This window comes from Ornithorhynchus anatinus, chromosome X2, assembly GCF_004115215.2.
Source record: "Ornithorhynchus anatinus isolate Pmale09 chromosome X2, mOrnAna1.pri.v4, whole genome shotgun sequence".
Taxonomy (NCBI): Eukaryota; Metazoa; Chordata; class Mammalia; order Monotremata; family Ornithorhynchidae; genus Ornithorhynchus; species Ornithorhynchus anatinus.
In genome coordinates, this window is record NC_041750.1 from 18,992,231 (window position 1) to 19,011,309 (window position 19,079).

At 41.5% G+C, this 19,079-nt stretch overlaps 1 pseudogene; it reads left to right on the forward strand.

The window, feature by feature from the left end:
• The window catches only part of LOC100083070, a 49,874-nt pseudogene that overhangs the window by 8,805 nt on the left and 21,990 nt on the right, over positions 1-19,079 (forward strand).

Consider the following 19,079-nt stretch of genomic DNA (forward strand, 5'->3'; position numbering starts at 1 on the left):
GAGCCTGCAGTCTAGAGGGGGAGGCAGACATTAATATAAAGAAATAAATTACAGATATGTGCATAAGTGTTGTGAGGCTGAGAGAGGGGTGAATAAAGGGTGCAAATCTAAGTGCAAGGGCAATGCAGAAGCGAGTGGGAGAAGAGGAAATGACAGCCTAGTCGGGGAAAGCCCCTTGGAGATGTGCCTTCAATAATGTTATGAAGGTGGGAAGAGTGATCATCTGTCCAGTACGAAGAGGGAGTGCATTCCAGGCGAGAGGCAGGACATGGACAAGAGGCTGGTGGCGAGATTGATGAGGGGTTAGTCGGGGAAGGCCTCTTGAAGGAGGTGTGATTTTTAACAAGACTTTGAAGGTGGGGAGAGTGGTGGTCTGTTGAATATGAATGGGGGGAAGGGAGCTCCAGGCCAGAGGCAGAACATGGGCAAGGGGTCAGTGGTGAGATAGAGACTATAAACCCGTTGTGGACAGGGATTGTCTCTTTTTATTGCTGAATTGTACTTTCCAAGCACTTAGTACAGTGCTCTGCCCACAGTAAGGGCTCAATAAATACGATTGAATGAATGAATGAATGAAATCGAGGTGCATTGAGTAGGTTGGCATTAGCCCTCCCCGCAATGGTGCCTACGCACCTGGCTGTGTACCCCTTAAGGACTTGGATCTTCACCCCAACCCACACATATCCATAATTTATTTTAATACCCGTCTCCCTCTGGAGACTGTAAACTCTTTGTAGGCAGGGATCACGACTACCAACTCTAATATATTGTACTTTCCCAAGTACTTAACACAGTGCTCTGAACACAGTAAGTGCTCGGTAAATACCACTGATTGATTGAATGTCTTCCCTGCAGCTATTGGATGTAAAGTTGGATAGGGCTTACAGATCCTGGGCTACATCAGCAATCAGTGCATGGCATGTCTTCAAATTTTATACATGGTGGTGGTTTGGAACTGGCAGTACTCCTGTATAAACTTTAATTTGTGATGTAAGGAGTCTTACAAGGTTTTAAATGCAAGATGAAAATACAATTTCCTCGCAATGGAACCCTAAACCTTGTAGGAATAGACATTCACTCTAAAAGTCTGGAACACTGAAGAAGCCTTCTAATTATTTGTCAGAGTTCAAAATTAAAGTTATTATACTCCCCAAGTCATTGAGTAATATGATGGTTTGGGAGACAGCCCATCTCCATATAAACTGGTTCTTCAGGCTATTAGAAAAGTAAACTGAGTGAAACTATTGAAGATGAAGCACTAATAAAAAACTCTGGAGTCACATTTTGTCCCTGAATGACAATGTTCATTCATTCATTCATTCAGTAGTATTTACTGAGCGCTTACTATGTGCAGAGCACTGTATTAAGCACTTGGAATGAACAAGTCGGCAACAGATAGAGACAGTCCCTGCCGTTTGACGGGCTTACAGTCTAATCGGGGGAGACGGACAGACGAGAACGATGACAATAAATAGAGTCAAAGGGAAGAACATCTCGTAAAAATAATGGTAACTAAATAGAATCAAGGCGATGTACATTTCATTAACAAAATAAATAGGGTAATGAAAATATATACAGTTGAGCAGACGAGTACAGTGCTGAGGGGATGGGAAGGGAGAGGGGGAGGAGCAGAGGGAAATGGGGGGAAAAGAGGGTTAAGCTGCAGAGAGGTGAAGGGGGGGTGGTAGAGGGAGTAGAGGGAGAAGAGGAGCTCAGTCTGGGAAGGCCTCTTGGAGGAGGTGAGTTTTAAGTAGGGTTTTGAAGAGGGGAAGAGAATTAGTTTGGCGGAGGTGAGGAGGGAGGGCATTCCAGGACCGCGGGAGGACGTGGCCCAGGGGTTGACGGCGGGATAGGCGAGACCGAGGGACGGTGAGGAGGTGGGCGGCAGAGGAGCAGAGCGTGCGGGGTGGGCGGTAGAAAGAGAGAAGGGAGGAGTGGTAGGAAGGGGCAAGGTGATGTAGAGCCTTGAAGCCTAGAGTGAGGAGTTTTTGTTTGGAGCGGAGGTTGATAGGCAACCACTGGAGGTGTTTAAGAAGGGGAGTGACATGCCCAGATCGTTTCTGCAGGAAGATGAGCCGGGCAGCAGAGTGAAGAGTAGACTGGAGCGGGGCGAGAGAGGAGGAAGGGAGATCAGAGAGAAGGCTGACACAGTAGTCTAGCCGGGATATAACGAGAGCCTGTAGCAGTAAGGTAGCCGTTTGGGTGGAGAGGAAAGGGCGTCCCCTCCACTCTACCGAGACTGCTCTCTCTAAGGTCACCCATGACCTCCTTCTTGCCAAATCCAATGGCTCCTACTCCATTCTAATCCTCCTTGACCTCTCTGCTGCCTTTGACACTGTCAACCATCCCCTCCTCCTCCATACCTTATCTCACCTTGGCTTCACGGACTCCGTCCTCTCCTGGTTCTCCTCTTACCTCTCTGGCCGGTCATTCTCGGTCTCCGCTGGCGCCTCCTCCCCCTCCCATCCTTTAACTGTTGGAGTTCCTCAAGGGTCAGTTCTTGGCCCTCTTCTGTTCTCCATTTACACTCACTCCCTTGGTGAACTCATTCGCTCTCACGGCTATGACTACCATCTCTACGCAGATGACACACAGATCTACATCTCTGCCCCTGTCCTCTCCCCCTCCCTTCAGGCTCGCATCTCCTCCTGCCTCCAGGATGTCTCCACCTGGATGTCGGCCTACCACCTAAAACTCAACATGAGCAAGACTGAGCTCCTCATCTTCCCTCCCAAACCTGGTCCTCTCCCAGACTTCCCTATCACCGTGGATGGCACGACCATCCTTCCCGTCTCTCAGGCCCGCAATCTCGGTGTCATCCTTGACTCGTCTCTCTCGTTCACCCCACACATCCTATCCGTTACCAAGACCTGCCGGTTTCACCTTTACAATATCACCAAGAATGTTGCAGTGTTGGGCGACTATTAACTTGCAGAGCCACCGCATTCTGTATGTTAAATTACTAAACAGCACTGTTTGTTACAGAAAATCCGTGCAGGGAAAGATTTGAGGATTACAAGGAAATAAAGAATCAGTAAATCAATCTTATTTATTAAATGCTTACTGTGTGCAGAGAACTGTACTAAGCGCTTAGGGAAGTACAATATAACAATATTAAGGACACATTCCCTGCCCACAACGAGCTTACAGTATAGAGGATGGAATGACTTGTTTGGAACCAGATCTGCAAACCTCACAAGTTTCATTTTCTTCTCATACTTGGCTTTTCTAAACCATTCAGATGCCATAAAGGTAGAATATAGAATCTTGGGCTCCAAAAGCAAGAGCTCAATAGTCATCATGGGGCAGGGAATGTGCCTATCTACTCTGTTGTATCGTACTCTCCCAAGTGCTCAGTACAGTGCTCTCTGCATACGGTAAGCATTCACTAAATACCACTGAATGATTCAACTCATTTTCTCATCTTTCCCTCTGACAGAACTGATGGATTGTAAAACATTCCAGGCCTATCCAAGTTTGTGGAATTATGGAGTTTATAGGAAACCCGGATGCTGCTGTGTTGAGATTTGGGACAAATTGTATTCCTTAGTGCTTCTTTTGGCTCATGTCTAGAGGTAGCCAGAATTGCTTTAAACACAAATATGCCTTTATTGTTTTGCTTTAGACTTGAAAATCTCCTTACATTTTTGTTCCCATTATTTGTCACTCTGATGAAGTTTCCTCTGTTTATGACAGCATCTGATCATTCTCATTAAAGTCACAACAGTGATTTATAATACCAATGGTTCAAACTGGTGAAAACTAGAACTAATTAAAAACTGCCATTTGGCATGGAAAGTCATTCAATAACAAATAAAAAGGAAATCCTGCTGATCCATTTTTTATCTTCACATTTGTCGAATTTGCTTTCAATGTACATTCAGATGAGATTCATTAATTGCCACCCCTGAAAACGCAACCAAAGATCCGAAAAATCAAATGATAGTTTTTAGGCTAGAGAGAGCCAAGCTAACATTGCTACACTGTCAAATCTTATCACATCTTAATGGACGCTACATGGACAAGCCTCAGCAAATGAAGACACATGATTTTGGTGACCCCAGTTCTTTCTGTCAGAAAATCAAAATGACTTGGGTAATAATAATAATGCTGGTATTTGTTAAGCACTTACTATGTGCAGAGCACTGTTCTAAACGCTGGGGGAGACACAGGGTAGTCAGATTGTCCCACGTGAGGCTCACAGTTAATCCCCATTTTACAGATGAGGTAACTGAGGCACAGAGAAGTTAAGTGACTTGCCCACAGTCACACAGCTGACAAGTGGCAGAGCCGGAAATCTAACCCATGACCTCTGACTCCGAAGCCGAGGCTCTTTCCACGGAGCCACGGTAGCACAATACCTAATTGTTCCATCCACCCCTCTTATACCCAAAACTGAATTGAGGGCATAATGGACCTTGGACTAATATATCCTCTACTTCATGGCCACCAATTCTGGTCTTACATACATGACATTTGCTTGTTCACACTCACAACCCAGTTACCAAAGAAAAATGTGTTAGGTGTAACAAATTGTCAAAAGAAAACCCCAAACAATTTATTCATTTCTTAGGGAGGCATTATGTTCCGTGTTTCCTAGAAGAAAAAGAGGCACATCAAACACATTGACACATTGTTTGTCAGGTTCTCTGTCGATTCATATGCTCTGTTTGAAGTTTAAAATTATTCTTTTGTCCTAGATAAATTCAGTGTAAGTCAATAAGGTCACTGTGAATTAGCACAGCATTCACAACTTCAACTTTGATAATAAAATGTCACGCTTTCAAATAATTGAACTGGAGTTTTCAAAAATCAGTGGCACAGTTAGTCAGCCTTCACATTGTTGTTTTTTGTTGAGGTGTAAGAGGTCCCTGTCTAGACTGTAAGCTTGCTGTAGGCAGGAAATATATCTACCAACTCTATTATATTGTACTCTCCCAATAAATACATTTGATTGATGGAAAACCTTACTTCTGAGTGTAGTTGAATAGCACTTCAATTTCTCTGTACCTCATTTTCATCTTTAAAATGGAGATTCAGTACCTATTCTTCTTCTTACTGAGACAGTAAACCCCATGTGGGACAGGGATTCTATTTGACCTGATTGTCTTCTATCTACCCCAGTGTTTGGTTCAGTGCTTGGTACATATTATTTAACATTCATTCAATAGTATTTATTGAGCGCTTACTATGTGCAGAGCACTGTACTAAGCGCTTGGGATGAACAAGTCGGCAACAGATAGAGACAGTCCCTGCCGTTTGACGGGCTTACAGTCTAATCGGGGGAGATGGACAGACGAGAACAATGGCAATAAACAGCGTCAAGGGGAAGAACATCTCGTAAAAACAATGGCAACTAAATAGAATCAAGGCGATGTACAATTCATTAACAAAATAAATAGGGTAACGAAAATATATACAGTTGAGCGGACGAGTACAGTGCTGTGGGGATGGGAAGGGAGAGGTGGAAGAGCAGAGGGAAAAGGGGAAAATGAGGCTTTAGCCGCGGAGAGGTAAAGGGGGGATGGCAGAGGGAGTAGAGGGGGAAGAGGAGCTCAGTCTGGTAACGCCTCTTGGAGGAGGTGATTTTTAAGTAGGGTTTTGAAGAGGGAAAGAGAATCAGTTTGGCGGAGGTGAGGAGGAAGGGCGTTCCAGGACCGCGGGAGGACGTGACCCAGGGGTCGACGGCGGGATAGGCGAGACCAAGGGACGGTGAGGAGGTGGGCGGCAGAGGAGCGGAGCGTGCGGGGTGGGCGGTAGAAAGAGAGAAGGGAGGAGAGGTAGGAAGGGGCAAGGTGACGGAGAGCCTTGAAGCCTAGAGTGAGGAGTTTTTGTTTGGAGTGGAGGTCGATAGGCAACCACTGGAGTTGTTTAAGAAGGGGAGTGACATGCCCAGATCGTTTCTGCAGGAAGATGAGCCGGGCAGCGGAGTGAAGAATAGACCGGAGCGGGGCGAGAGAGGAGGAAGGGAGGTCAGAGAGAAGGGAGAGGACCGGGTTTGGGAGGGAAGATGAGGAGCTCAGTCTTGCTCATGTTGAGTTTTAGGTGGCGGGCCGACATCCAGGTGGAGACGTCCTGGAGGCAGGAGGAGATGCGAGCCTGAAGGGAGGGGGAGAGGACAGGGGCGGAGATGTAGATCCTTAATATTACTATCCTTACTATTACTATTACTAGTACTATTATTATTACTATCCAAATATCCTTACTATTACTATTATTATTATTATTATCATTAGTAGCATTTAATGAGAACCCCCTTGGTGCTGTGCCTGAACACCTGAGAAATACAAAATAAGGAAGTGATACCATCCCCGCTTACAAGGAGCTTACATTCTAACAGTGGAGACAAGTATAATAAAATTTGTGTGACATTTTGTGTTATTTCTAATACAGTTAAGGAGACATTAGAATGGATAATGTTTCATAATTGTAAAATCATTACCGTAGCAAGAAAAAAATCTGTGTAAAGCGTGAATTGTTATGCTTTTTGCTTATATTCCCATTATATTTTACAGAGCTCGAATTGAGAGGAAAAAATAAAGTGGAATGATTTATCTACAAGCAACAGAATGATTTCAACAAGCAATATGGTTTCAGGACCTTGGAATGGAATCCTGCCTTATTCTACCCTACTTCGAGCCCTGAGGTATATTAATATAGTACGGCAAAACCATACGGGTCAGTTTTTATCATTGTTTAGACTCATTTTCTCCAAAACTGGCCCCAAACTGCTTGCCTTGGAGTTTCCTTCACATCTGCAAAAAGTGTCTTTTTTGAAAGTTTTTTTTTTTAAAAAAAGATAAATCATAGAAACATGTTCATGTTTAGATTGATAATCCCTCTTGTTTGCAAAACATAAATGTGGGGTGTAAATGATTCCCTTTTCCTTTTTAACTGTTTATGTCATTTTTTTTTACTTGATTTTTCTCACCCTGCCTGGGAATGCACTATCTTATTTCCATCATTCATATCTTTTATGGTGAGATTCCATGAATATATTTAAAAGCTTTATCTTATTCTTTGGGAAGAAATCATTTTAAATCCCCACATAAACAGCAATGCTTGGCTTCAGTTCTTTTTGTTACAAGTTGTTTAACTTCAGACATAGAAACAGAACTGGTATAAGCAAAACAAGAGATCATTCTGAAATGTCTATCCAAATCTGGTAGGAGAGAAAAAATTGGCAAGATAAAATTTTCATCTTACAGTTTCTGTAGAAAGAAATATCCTGCCAATGGCACCTAGGAAAAATATTAAACATCAGGTGTTAGAACTGGAGTATAAAGCAATGTCACCTCAGTTGGTTTTTCCATTATATGTGCATATAATATCTGGCCAAATTTTGCAAATCTCCTTTCATTTTTTTTCCTTAAGACAGGAGTTTCCCACCACTGGGAAACTGGTGGGCTGATCTGGGCTGCGTCCACAGTCAAAGGGTATGAGTTGGATCTTTACAGGTCTACAGTGTTCCTGTCAGTGATATTTTCATCAGTATATGCCAGCATAACTGATAAAATGGACAATCCCTTCCAAGCTGTCTACAAGTAAAGACTGTCTCTTGCTACACTGACAAGCCAGAGTTCCTGGTCCCACTTTGATTTCTGACTCCTGATGTTGCAATTTTCTTGACACCTCTGCTCTCGGAGGATCACTCTTTTTCTAATTGATAAACTCCAGACTGCTGCTGTCTCCCAACTGTCTTCAGTTATGCCATGATGTCTAAGGTTTCCTTCACTGAGCATTTAAAATGTTTCCTCTGTCCTCTTTGTTTACAATTTCCTCATTTCATTTTACAACACAGCAGCTGTTTGGGAATCTAATGTCATCCATTTTCCTCTCATGTCCCACCCAGCCAAAGTGTGATGTGACAAGCATTGCTGTAATGCCAGTAGACAGGAATGATTTGCATTCCAGGGTCTCATTGTTCATGATCCCGTTTTGTCACTTGATGTTAAGAGTGGGACTTAGGTGTGATTGCTGGAACTGCTTGAGAAGTCGAACGTGGCATCTTTGGTAAGGCTCGGTCCACGGTTGATTAGAAGGATGGATGGTTGAATTGCATCGTAGATTTTCAAACTGGTCTAAACTTTGATATCCCAAGGGAGCCACATTTGGTCTGCAATTTCCCAAAGGACAAGCTGACTTTCTTGATTTATTTTTCGATTTGTCTATTCTGGCATCATCAGTGTACTGCTTAGTTAGCGGAACTCAGTGCCTACATTCAATTCTGTGTCTATGATAAGGAACCTTGGTTGTGTGTTGGGCTTGCCAGTGTACGTTTATTCACAATCTAAGCCTTTTTCAGGCTAAATAATAGTCTGTAATCCCTTCTAAAAACTGCGGTAAACCCACCACCTCCTCCCTATCCCCTGATGACCATGCAACTACTTCACGGGTAAAATTGAAACTATCAGATGTGAATTTCCCAAAGTTTCCCGTCACCTCCCCACCCCTCAAATAACCCTTCCTCATATCTCTGCTGTTTCTTAAAATAAGGTCCCCTGCCTAGTCTCTAAATCCATCCCCTTAAACTGCACCCTATCCCTTCTCACCTCCTAAAATCCCCCCCACTTGCTTCTCCCTTTACTCACTGCTATCTTCACTCACTGTTGGCTCTTTCCCATCTTCCTTCAAACATGCCTAAGCCTCTCCCTTACTTAAAAAGCCCACTGTCCGTCCCACAGGCTCCTCTGGCTATTGCCACCATCTCCCTGCTCCCATTCCTATGCAAATTTTAGAAGAGGTCATTTACACCTGCTGCCTTCACTTCCTCTCAACCACTTCCTCTCTTTTTGACCCGCTACAATTAAGTTTTCGACTCCTTCACTCCACACTGAGACTGCACTCTATAAAGTCACCTCCTAGTAATTACAAAAAACAATGATTGTTTTTGCTAAACAATTATATGCCGAGCACTGGGGTAGATACAAGATAATCAGGTCAGACATAGTCCCTGTCAAATGGGGCTCACAGTCTAAGTAGGAGAATATCAGCTATTGAATCCCCATTTTACAGTGGAGAAAACTGAGGCCCAGAGAAGTTAAGTGACTTAACCAAGGTCACACAACAGGTAAGTGGCAGAGCCTAGATGAAAAGCCCTGTCCTCTGATTACCAGGCTAGTGCTCTTTGATTAAGCCACACTGCTCCTTGTAGCCGAATCCAATGAGCTCTCCTCATCCTAGTAAGCCTTGACCTCTCAGCTGCTTTTGACAGTGTAGACCACTTCCTCCTTCTTGAAAAACTATCAGACTTCAGGTTCTGACTTGGTACCAATCTGGTTCTCCTCCTACCTCTTTGATCGCTCAATTGTACTTTCAACTATTTATTCCGATTACTCTTTTTATAAATAATTTTATGCCTGTCTCCTCCACTAGAGTGTAATCTCTTAGTGGGCAGAGAATATGTCACTTGCTTTGTACTTCACAAGGATTTAATACAGTATTTTGTATCCAATGAGCATTCAATAAATGCTATGACTACGACTACTATTGCTACTCTCATGCAGCTTTTCAGTTGTATTGTCTTCTTAACCACCCATTCCTTACCCTGACTCCTGTCACCCTTACCTTTGCTGGCATCTTCTAACATCAAGGTCAGAAGCAGTGTGGCCAAGTGGATAGAGCACAGGCCTGGGTATCAGGAGGACCTGAGTTCTAATCCCAGATCCACCATTTCTTTCTTGATTTATTTTTTGATTTGTCTATCCTGGCATCATCAGACAGTGTACTGCTTAGTTAGTGGGACTAACTGCTGTGTGAGCTTGGGCAAGTCACTTAACTTCTCTGTGCCTCAGTTCCCTCATCTGTAAAATGGGGATTAAGACTGTGAGCCCCTTGTGGGATGGGGACTGCGTCCAACCTGATTTCCTTGTATCTAATCCAGTGCCTAGAACAGTGGCTGGCCCATACTAAGCACTTAACTAATACCAAAATTAGTAGTAGTAGTAGTATGAGAACTGACTCCAAGTAGTTCTCAGAATAAATAGAGCAAAACATTGGTTTAGTTGATAAAAAAAAACCCTCCCTTGGTTATACAGAAAATAGTTCTGGCTCCTTCTGTGTGTCCTTGGGGATGTCTTTTAACTGTTTGGATTATTTGTCCCAACAGGGTAGAAGGAGGAAGGGCTGGGTTAAATTTTTACGGAAGTCTATTGCAAACTGTTTGATATGCTTACATTGTGGAGTAATTCCCCTTAAGCCTATTAAACTTTGTTGAAGGTTGCAGTTAGAAGGAAAGAAGATGCATGAGTGCCTAAAGCTGGTTCTGGAAAGCCAAGCCTGGTTTGACCTGGTGTATGTTTGCTTTCTTAAGGCTTCATTGTAGTGCCAAATAGATACAGCTGTCCTTTCTCATGATGATTTCAGTGACTCCCTGGCTGGATGTTTAGATTCTAGCTAGTTGTTTAATTGTTATAGATTTGAATGGCCACCTTGAGGTATGGAGGTTAACACTCCATTAGGATGAATGGGGAAAGTTCACACCTCTCTTTTGTGTTTCTCCTAACATCTGCCAGAAAATTCAGCAAATGAGGTTTCTAGCAACACAAGCTTATTTTTTCATTTGCTGGGATGAAAATCTCATCTAAAGAAGGAGGAATGTAAAATGTGAAAAGAACTAGCAAAATCCACTCAGAGATTTAAAAACCACAAAACAGGAAGGGGTTATGGAACAGATAGCATTATGCCAGATCCTTCAGTTCTTAAATGAGTTCCAAAGAAGATTTTTTTTGTAAGGCCCTATATTGTTAGGCATTTAATAATGGACTAAAGACAGTTTGGGATATGATAGAATGTTAAATAACTGTTTTTCTTAATGATCCACAGTAAATCCCATCTCCTCCAAGAGGCCTTCCCCGACTAAGCCTTCATTTACCCTACTCCCTCTCCCTTCTAATAATAATAATATTGGTATTTGTTAAGCCCTTACTACGTGCTGAGCACTGTTCTAAGCGCTGGGGTAGATACAGGGTAATCAGGTTATCCTACGTGAGGCTCACAGTCTTAATCCCCATTTTACAGATGAGGTAACTGAGGCACCAAGAAGTTAAGTGACTTGCCCAAAGTCACACAGCTAAGTGGCAGAGGCAGGATTAGAACCCACTACCTCTGACTCCCAAGCCCATGCTCTTTCCACTAAGCCACACTGCTCCTCTAATGGTCACCCAACCCTCAGCCCCACAGCACTTATGTCCCTGTCGGTCATTTATTTTAATTTCTGTCTCCCCCTCTAGACTATAAACTCCTCATGGGCTGGGAACATGTCTGCCAACTCTGTTGTATAGTGCTCTACCCACAGTACATACGCAATAAATCCCCTTGACTCCTAAAAGCAACATGTAAGTACTGCTCTTCCCTGAAAAGAACCCAGACTAGGAATAGCAAATTCTCTGTTTAAGGCGGATCTTCTCTCTAAGTAACCCACATTCATGCTCGCAATTGATTGGAGGCTAGATGAATACTGAATCCATCAGTGGTATTTATTGAGTTTTAACTGTGAGCAGAGCACTGTACTAAGCACTTGGGAGAGTACAATATAAAAGAGTGGACTGGACCCAGAAGAGAAATCAATTCAGCTAGGTAACCTGAGTCAAGCTATTCCAGTGTCAAGTGTGGTTATTCAGTGCCATGCACCTCTTTCGGGATTTGTTAAGTAAATCACCTGAGATATTCAATAACACAAATATAAGTTTTATAGTTCCGTAGAAAAGGAAAATAAAACCACAATGGAGGTTTCGATAGATGAGCTCCCAAGGAATCATCATCATATCTTCCTTTGGTGGAAATGTTAAGATCTGAGTGGAGAAACTAGCTCAACTTTGCCCTCCCCATTCTCGTTTATTGTCACTGAGTGATTGTATTTCAGCCTCAGCTGCACTTTTCTCTGATATCAAGGATGTTGGTATAAAGGTTTAATGCAACATTTAAATCGAATTTGATCTTAGGATGAATAGTCATTTGTATGTATGTGGCTTTCGTGTTGTATATGTTTGATCCTTTAATAGCAAAGTCCTTTATGCCAAGACTGAAACTGTTATATTACTATCAAACTAACATGTTTATTCAGTGAAAAGAATGCCATTTCTCATCATTCAGACTCACAAACAGTAATGCCTCTGTGAATAATGTTATTGATGAGAGAAATGTTCCATGTATATTTCAGCTGAAACCTAGAATTATTCTTTTAATAAGTCACAAGTGACATTTCCCAATACCTATGTATATATTTTGCATTTATTGATGCATTTAAATTAACCCCTTTCTAATCCCATTTGCACAACTGCTACAGACCTCAGCTGAAAGGCATTTTCTTGTGAACCAGTCATCATTCAGAACCCCACTTTTTGAAAACAATCTCTGTTTTGCAGTGCCTACATAATCAAATATGTAGAAGATTATCCTTACTTTATTTCAAAGGGCACCCAGTACCTGTGTTTGAAATGGTGATCTTCCAAAGCTTCTGCGTCTTAAAAACCTTCCTCTTCCGCATTGTTTGGGCCCCTGATTCATTATATTCTGCATCAACTTCCTCTATTTTATGGACATTGCTACTGTTCAATAACCCATGTCATGGACATAGCTGCTGTTGAAGCCTTATTTACTTCCAGAACTTTAATTTAAAATGCATATTTCACAGATCAATGAGAATAGCCTATACTTATTAACCACAGCCTTTGTGTATCAAAGAGGTCTATTTTTCTCTTTCTTCCTCATTCTACAGAGTGGCCTGTTTCCCAGAATCTGTTGATTTCAAAGGAGTGTTTAGTGGCCATTGGCAGATTAATTGACAGGGCAACAATGGAACATCAAGTTCCATACCAAGATGAAGGTTGAGAAGGCTCTGGTAGGGTAGTGGTTGTGTAGTGTGCAACCCCCTAAAACCCACTACAGAAGATATACTCAGATAATAATAATGATGATGATGATGATGGTATTTGTGAAGCACTTATTATTTGCCAAGCACTGGTCTAAGTGCTGGGGTAGATACAAGGTAATCAGGTTGTCCCACGTGGGGCTCACAGCCTTAATCCCCATTTTACAGATGAGGTAACTGAGGCACAGAGAAGTTAAGTGACTTGCCCAAAGTCACACAGCTGACAAATGGCAGAGTCGGGATTAGAACCCATGACCTGTGATTCCCAAGCCCTTTCTCTTTCCACTAAGCCACGCTGCTTCTCTCAGATCCAAAAACATTAATCAACATCATCTACAGATCACACTCATCATCAAATGACAACACAAGATTACCAACAGTGAAGTCCTAAACACTGTCAACTCACCATCATTGAAACAGTGCTCACAGTAACACAGTATCGATCAATCAGTGGCATTTATTGAGCACTTAGTGTATGCAGTCCTGTAGACCATAAACTCCTTATGGGCAGGGAAAGTCTACCAAGTCTGCTATACTGTATTCTTCTAAGCTCTTAGTACAGTGCTCTGCACACACTAAATTCTCAATAAATAGCACTGATTGATTGCAGAGCACTGTTCTATGAGATTGGAAGAATACAATAATGTAAGTAGATGCCATCCTTGCTCTCAGTGACTGCACGATGTAGTGAAGGAGACAGACTTGAAAATAAATTACTGGTAGGAGAAGCAAGTTCTGTGAAGGTGTGTGGGGAGAGAATGCCTAAATGTTTAGGACTAAGTGCATGGGAGAGGCAGTAGGGAGGGAAAATAAAATGGGGAGTTGAGAGTTTAGTCAGAGAAGCCTTCTTGGAGGAGATGTGATTTTAGTGGGGCCTTAAATATGAGAAAGGCAGGAGTCAGTGGATACGAAAGGGGAGGGAGACAATTCCACTGACAGGACATGTGAGGAGAATAGATGATAGCATGAAACTCGAGCAACTTCTGTATAATGAGTTGAAAGGGGTTACGTTCAAGCAGGGAGAGCAGAATTGACATTTAAAAGACCTAGTTTCAAAAAAAGAACAAAGCAGTGGACTGTTAGGAGACTATTACAGCAGACAGACCAACTAAATGGGCAACAATTAGGAGAGAAGCTGCTCTTCTTGAGCGGAAGCTTGGAACAACAGGATCTTAAGAAACAGGCTCAAAAATCAAGATTTATCCAGTCTGGAGCAAATGTATCAGCACAGCAAAGAACTATCTTTACATGAGCCCAGAATGGAATAGTGTTGGTTATATTGGTTTTATTACAAACACACACTCACAGAGATAGGGTTACACTACCAGTAATATCTACTCTGAAAATGATGCATTTTATATATATGTTTATATATATATATATATATGTGTGTGTGTGTGTATATAATGTTTGTGTGTGTGTGTGAGAGAGAGAGAGAAGCAGAGAAGCAGCGTGATCTAGTGGCTAGCACATGGGCCTGGGAGTCGGAAGGACCTGGTTTCTAGTCTCAGCTCCTCCACTTATCTGTTGTGTGACCTTGGGCAAGTCGCTTAACTTCTCTGTGCCTTAGTTACCTCATCTGTTAAATGGGGAAGATAGTTGTGGGCCCCAAGTGGGACATGGACTGTGTCCAACCTGATTAGCTCTTATCTACCCCAGCGCTTAGTACAGTGCCTGGTATATAGTAAGCAGTTAACTAATACCATAAAAATATATGTTTCATATATATATATAAAGTCAGGAGCATTTAGCAAGATAGAGGGAATATCTGGGGAATACATTCCTTATGCATGTGGTCAAATAATGGGGATGGCCAGGCAAGCCTCTCCCCTGCTCCCCATATACAATAGTTGCCTCATAACATATAGAATTAACTACAGTGTTTCTCAGAAGAGCATGTGCACTGTAGGTATGCAGTGGACTTGCCACAATGCCCAACCCACCTGGAGTCAGTCAACAACTGCATGCAAATTTGAGTGGGTCTGATGACAACTGCATGCAAATTTGAGTGGGTCTGATGACTACAAGTAGAAATCCATGGACTTACAGGACACATGAAGGTGTCTGTGTCACTTTCGTCACATTCGCAATCTATTCCTTCCCTAATTTGTGTTTTTAAAGCAATGAATCTTGATGTTCTTCTCAGAAAGCTGACCGGAAGCAAGTGAAAAAATGGATACTGAGAGCCTTTAGAGGAGACTAAATAAACAGCTCAACAGGAAAGATGTGTGGCAGTGTATGCTGCTGCAGTGAGTTAGCTGACATCCATGTAACAGAAGGCTGTGTTTATTTTCCCTGTCTCTGCTCAAGCAAATTTATTGGGTTATTTGTCTTATTTTGACATTTGGGTGTTTAAAGGTTTCTGTTTTAGGTTCCTAAAGACATAAAAAAATTATTGTAAAGCTTACATTCCTGGCAGTGGTTTTGACATGTGCTAGTGGAAAGGTCCCCTCCTCGCTGTAATTTAGAAAGGAGAGTCTGTCAGCGTACACTTCAGAGTGTCAGTGTGAATTGCAGAAACCTATAAGGTGTCCAGATCAAGAAACGTCTTATTTCTTTTTCCTATTCATTTTGCTAATTCCTAGTAAAAATGCGACCAGTTTCTTTTCATTTTACTAATGTGTTTGTTATTTAGCATGTAAAGAGTATCAGGAATGTATAGGAACAGAATCATAAGCCAGGTTGATAAAGAAAAATATACTTGAAGAAAGAGTGGCTGTCAAATGCAGTGCAGAGATCAGAAATACACAGCAATATCAAGTTGTTTCTGGATATTACAATATTTGGTCATCCTAATATTTGCCTGAAGAGGAAAACTGGCACTAAACTGTTGTCATACCATTCAAGCCTCTGGCAAAATTAGGTGGTAGTATTTCAGTCCTCCAAATTCTCAGTGCAGGACCAATTTTATAAGGGATGGTGGAAATTAAGAGCCTTGCATGATATCTACCCTACACAACCCCTCTTCCTTCATCCCTAACTTCCATCGACCTCTTTGCCCTTTCCATTCCTTTGCAAATACATTTCAATTCAAATTATAGCATATCTTGGTTAAACCTGGATGTTTTGTACAAATCACTTGGACTAAGATGGGTGAAGGATGAAACTAAGCGTGGGTGAATGACTGCAATATGTCTGCCTCGGTTATTCAATGTCTCTCTTTTGAGGGTGTTAGCATCCCCTAATAGCAAATAGCATACTGACTGAAGTGTTGCTCTACCCAGCTGTAAGGAAGTAATGGGGTCTAGTGGAAGAAGACAGACCTGAGAGTCGGACAACTTGGGTTCTAATCCTGGGTTCTGCCACCAGCCTGCTGTGTGACCTTGGGCAAGTCACTTCACTTCTCTTTGCCTCGATTTCCTCATCTATAAAATGGGGATTCAATACCTGTTCTCCTTCCTTCTCAGACTGCGAGCCCCATGTGGGACAGAGACCCTGTCTGATCGGATTATCTTGTATTTAGTACAGTGCTTGGTACATATTAAGTGCTTAACAAATACCATTATTATTATCATTATTATTATTTTCACTTATCATAAACCCTTCAAAGAGCTACTGAATTGGTATTTTAATTTATTGTGCTTTAATCCTTTATTTGGGTGTTTTTCAGCAATCACAGAAAATGTAATCAAATCCACACACCTCACTCTTATCGCAAAACTGGCAAAAACACCTGAGTCAGCTTCAGTAGCAGTTTAACACTAAATAAAGGATGGCTAATGGCTGGTGAATCAAATTAAATTCTGAATAAACAACTCTCTAGTCACATCTCAGTCAACTTTAGAATCAATCCATGTGATTTATGGTACTTTAGGGGTGTTTTCTCTTCTCAACGTGCCAGGATTTATACACGGAACTACCACTTACCACTAATAAACAACCTACATAAATCCCTGGGCATCAAGATTAGAATGTGCCATTTGGCCAGATTATCACTGCCATGGGTTTTGCTTGGACAGACAGAAATAATAGAACCACCAGCTCTGCCCAAATCTGCTAGACAAGATGTGTACTTCTGCGATGCTAAGCACTAATGTTCTTTCTTGTTTTCTCCCCAGAGCTTCAGGGCATTTTAATATAATAGCTCTCCAGTGGGCAGAACCCTATTACTTCCTCATCTCTAATATGCATTAGTCTTTCTGCCCTACTAGATTGTAAACTCCTTGAGGGCAGGGGTCATGTCTACTAATTCTATTGCATTCTTCCAAATGCTTAGTTTCAGTGTTCTGCACACAGTAGGCATTCAATAAATACTATTATGATTGACAGAAGATAGGATTTGGCCTAATGTTAATCATTAGCTTAATGGTCAAGAAAACTGTGCCCCAGTTGTCATAGCAAATACTCAGGACCTTATGTGGATATTTAACTTCTTCTTATTATTAAGCAATTTTCTAAAGGATGGAAGTCGTAGTAGGTATGCATTTCTAAAATGGCTTCACAAACCAGTGCTCTTAAATTCCATTTGGCAAGAAAATGTATCTGCTCTCCCAATAAAGAAAACATTTCTTTTTCTTGTTTCTTTCCTCTAGATGTAAGCTTGCTGTGGGAAGGGAATATGTCTGTTAATTGTTGTGTTGTACTCTCCCAAGCGCTTAGTACAGTGTCCTGCACATAGTAAGTATTCAATAAATAAGATTGATTGACTTACCATAGAGTTACTGCTAGCTTTGCCGATCAGCCAATGCTGAGTAATTGACAATAACCTAATAAAAAGAGATGCTTATTTCTCTTTGATGTCCCATGCTGTTGTCCCAGTGATTCTTTTAAAAAGAAACACAGCAGAAGCCATACTCTGTATTGAGGGAATATATGTATGCATGTACTTATATCACTATGACTGTTGGTCAACACAAACTATTAATGGGATTCTTCGTACTCTAGAAGATCAATCAATGGTATTTATTGCAGAACACTGTTCTAAGTGCTTTGGAAAGTAAAATATAAGCGTGTTGGCAGACATGTTCCCTGACCTCAAGGAACTTGCAGTCTAGAGGGGGATAATTCAGTATCTACATTCAAAGTATAGTAATGGGATAGTAAGCTAAATATTAACTAGGCCAAGCTTTCCAGCCTGGGTGTCTACTCATAGTGGAACCCATCATGGTGTAGCCCCATGGTCTCATTTACCCAGGTCACACAGGCAAGGAAGGGCTGTCCATATGGAAACATTTGAACAAAAATCTCTCCTAGAGCATTTTAAAAGCATCCTTGGTGGTTTCGATACGATTTATGGTAGAGAGATTACATCTATTTTAAACAACTGGTGACAACAAATAAGCTGCCTTTGCTTTCAAAGTGATTATTAATGGTGAAACACAATGATTTTACATAGTTGTGATTGAAAAGCACTTGGGGATGGACTTCTAGGGATGAGGGATGAAGGAAGGTGAAGAAAGTTTCTATTCCACTTAGAAGTATATTTCCTTGTCTGTAAATTAAAGTTGAGATTAGGAGATAATAAAAGCAAAACTGTCTATATCCACACAAGACTGCTACAGTCTTTATCAGTGGTGGAATTTGCATGGGGCAAATAGGACATCAGGGACTTAATGGAGTCCATACTTTGTGATGGGGACTGTCTGTTGCTTTGGTGGGTAATAGAAAGTGATTCATCTTGGAATTTCTAAGTGTTTACATAATTCAACCCTGCAGAGTGGGATTTTACTCTTTCTTCAACACTTGGGAGAATCCAACCTGTATTTATTTGGTAGTGATAAAATGGGAATTCATCACTCCTGGGCACAGTATTTACTTGCAGTAAGGTTTATTAAAATAAAGATCACACAATTTATCATCATCATCAGTGTTTATGAAGCACCTACCGTAGGCACCTGGGAGCATACAACAAGGTACTTATTTATTTTTTTGAACCTGAAATTTTCAAGTTCAGAGACTCTTAGAAAAGCAACCTCCAGTTCTGAAAGAAATGCCAGATTATTAACCACTCAGGAAGCTCTAGAAATGGGGTAATTCTCAAGATCCAAAACTATCGTTTAAAATGTAAATGAATCTGCAATGTCAGGACCAATTTCCCACATATATAAAAAAAAATCATCAAGTGCATTTGGAATTTTACTAAGACCAAAGCTTTGGGGAAACCAACCAAAGTTGAGTCCCAAGTCACACAAAGGTGTACTGTTGAAGGGGGGAGAGGGGGAAGCTCAATTAGAACTTAATATGAAATATAAAAGAATGCTGGCAAAGA